This window comes from Balearica regulorum, chromosome Z, assembly GCF_011004875.1.
Source record: "Balearica regulorum gibbericeps isolate bBalReg1 chromosome Z, bBalReg1.pri, whole genome shotgun sequence".
Classification (NCBI taxonomy): Eukaryota; Metazoa; Chordata; class Aves; order Gruiformes; family Gruidae; genus Balearica; species Balearica regulorum.
In genome coordinates, this window is record NC_046220.1 from 84,292,413 (window position 1) to 84,295,076 (window position 2,664).

The window sequence follows — 2,664 nt, forward strand, 5'->3', positions numbered from 1 at the left end:
TTTTGGGTGTTGTTTTTTTTTTTTTTTCCTTTTTTTTTTTTTCCCCCTTCCCTCCGTTCGGTGCAAAGCAGCTCCCTCCCCGCACCAGCGCCTCCGTCTTTCCCTTGCTGCGGGGGAGCCTCGGCGGCTGCGGAGCCCGGGCGCGGCGGCAGCGCGGAACCGGCAGCGATCGCGGTGCCTGCGCGCTCGGCCGCCGCCCGCCTCTCCCCCCCCCCCGCCCCGCCACCCCCCGCCCCGCTCCCTCCGCTCCCCCCACACCCCCCCCCGGCGGCGGCTCGCAGTGCGCAGCGGCGCGGCCCCGGCCCGGCCCGGCCCGGCCCCGGCCCCGTCACGTGGGCGTCTAGACACCGTGTCGCTCCGGGAAAAAAAAAAAAAAAAAAAGCACATATATATATATATATATTATATTTATCCCCAACCGCCTTGCGTAAGCGGCCGCTCCGGTTGCTGAAAGGTTGCGGGTCCTCTCTCCCACCCCCCCCCCCACCCCCTCCGCCGGGATGCGCTGGTAGCACCCCGGGGTGCTGCCCCCCACCCCTCCACCGCTGCCCCGGGAAGGGGCGCGGGGTCCCCGCCGGGAGCGCTGCGCGGGTGCGGAGGGGCTGGTTTCCCCCAGCACCGGCCCTCGGCACCCAGCGGGGGGAGCCCCCGAAGCCTGGGCGTGCAGGAGAGGGTGCAGCTCGCTGTAAACGTTGTAGTATTACACCGTATCCGTGCATAAAAATAATAAAAAAAAATACGTATATATATTTGATTCTGGGCATCGAAAGAGGGCATGGCACAAAAAGCAACAATGCTAATAATACTTTTATAGCACCTGTCGCCAAAGGAAGGGAAAGTATTTCATAGAGGGTAAGTATACCCCGATTCTCACAAAATGAGAAGCAGGAATGATTAGCACGTAGCACTATGACTATTCTTGTTATGGGTACTACTAGTGGTAATAATTTCTGGCACCCGGGGTACTCCACAGATGCCCCATTCGAATTCTGCCAGCGAGAATCTGCAGAGAGTGGAGAAACTGAGCCACCAAGAGGCTGTGCGGCTTGTCCGGCCCTGCTGCAGTCCGCGGGGCAGCTGCGAAGCCTGGCCAGACTTCCAAGCGCCAGGCTTTGCGCATCAGGAGAAGTCCCCGAGGGTCCCCATCCCACACGCACTCCCACGGAGGAGTAGTTCCTTTTTCATATAATAAGTGCGGGCGGATAAGTTGCTTAAGGTCACTCGGTAAGCCAGTTTATCGCATTGCAAGTGGAAGCCAAGCATCTTAAATCATGGCTGCTATAAGCAAATCCAATTCTAAAACAATTGCACCCAACTAATCATGATATCGGCCATAAAACACAGAGGGGATAAAACTAACACGCCATGCAGGCAGGGTATTCCTGGGGTTGTCTGTCCTGGATGCCTGCCTGCCTTTCGTGCAGGCAGGAGGGCAGGGGTAATTTTAGAGCCCAGTCTTGCAAATATTCACATGAGCAGGCCAGGGAGACTCCTAACAGGCCTGGAATCAATCACGGTATTTGCAGAATCTGGATCTACTAGATTTTGGGGCAGCCTTATTAAATGTTCAGGAGACTATACTCACCCAAGCCCAAAATCTGTTCGAAATCTGCTTTGTGATAAATAGTATGAAAAAATTGAGGGGAGGAAAAACATTGTTTGCTGGCATCTAAAAGAAAGATTTAAGGTTTGTTGTGAAACTGGGGTCTGAGGAGAAACTGAGTACCTGCCTCACCTCCAGATAATTAACGGGCACAAATATAAGCTGCCCGTTAAAGGGCCCATCACATTCTGCCGGTGCTGATGCCAGAGCCGATGCGGTTTCAGAGGTCGGGCGAGCTGCTGTGTGCCCAGGTCACAGCCACCCAGCCTTGGGGTGACGGAGGAGGGTGCTGAAGCAGAGCAGTGTCTGGATGTACTGCACTCGCCAGAAAATCTCATTGCTTTTAAAATGGTTACTTCTACATCCTGAAAAATGGAAATTTGATAACGTTTCTAGTTTAACATCTTGTTTACCAGCCTCCAGAGTGACCTCACATACACTACCAGCCTCCGGAGTGACCTTGTGTACACTGAGGCAAATTTCCTCGTTTCCTTAGAGAAGCTTAATCCTTTTTCCACTGTGATGCACATGGTAAATTGATAGGGGGGGAAAAAAAAAAAAAAAAAAGAGTTCCTTATTCCCGTATCTGCCAGTGAAAGATACGCTGGACATGCCCATTAATACATGCATTATACTTTTTAAATTTTTAAAACTTTCCAGGCTGTTATAAATGAGATTGATGTCTTCAGGGTTTTTTTCCCCAATTACAGCTGCAATTACTTTATGGTCATGAACAGAGCAACAAAAAAGCATAATGTGTATGCTGTGAAGGGATGGAGAGTAGGAATGGGGTCCAGGAGTTAATAATATATTTTTTTTGGCCTTGCCACAGGTATGCTAGGTAACCTTGGGCGCATCCCTTTCTCCGTGAGTAGGGACCTGGGCTTTGGCACATCTGATTGCCCATCGGTACAGCTGGACCAGCAGCGCTTACCTGTCTTTGTGATGTCTGCAGGTGAAAATTACTCCAGAAGTACTAAGGATTAAATAACAAATAAAGAACTGCTTTCTAATTAACCCTGAAAATTTGTTTAAACAGACCATATGTATGTGCCCATATG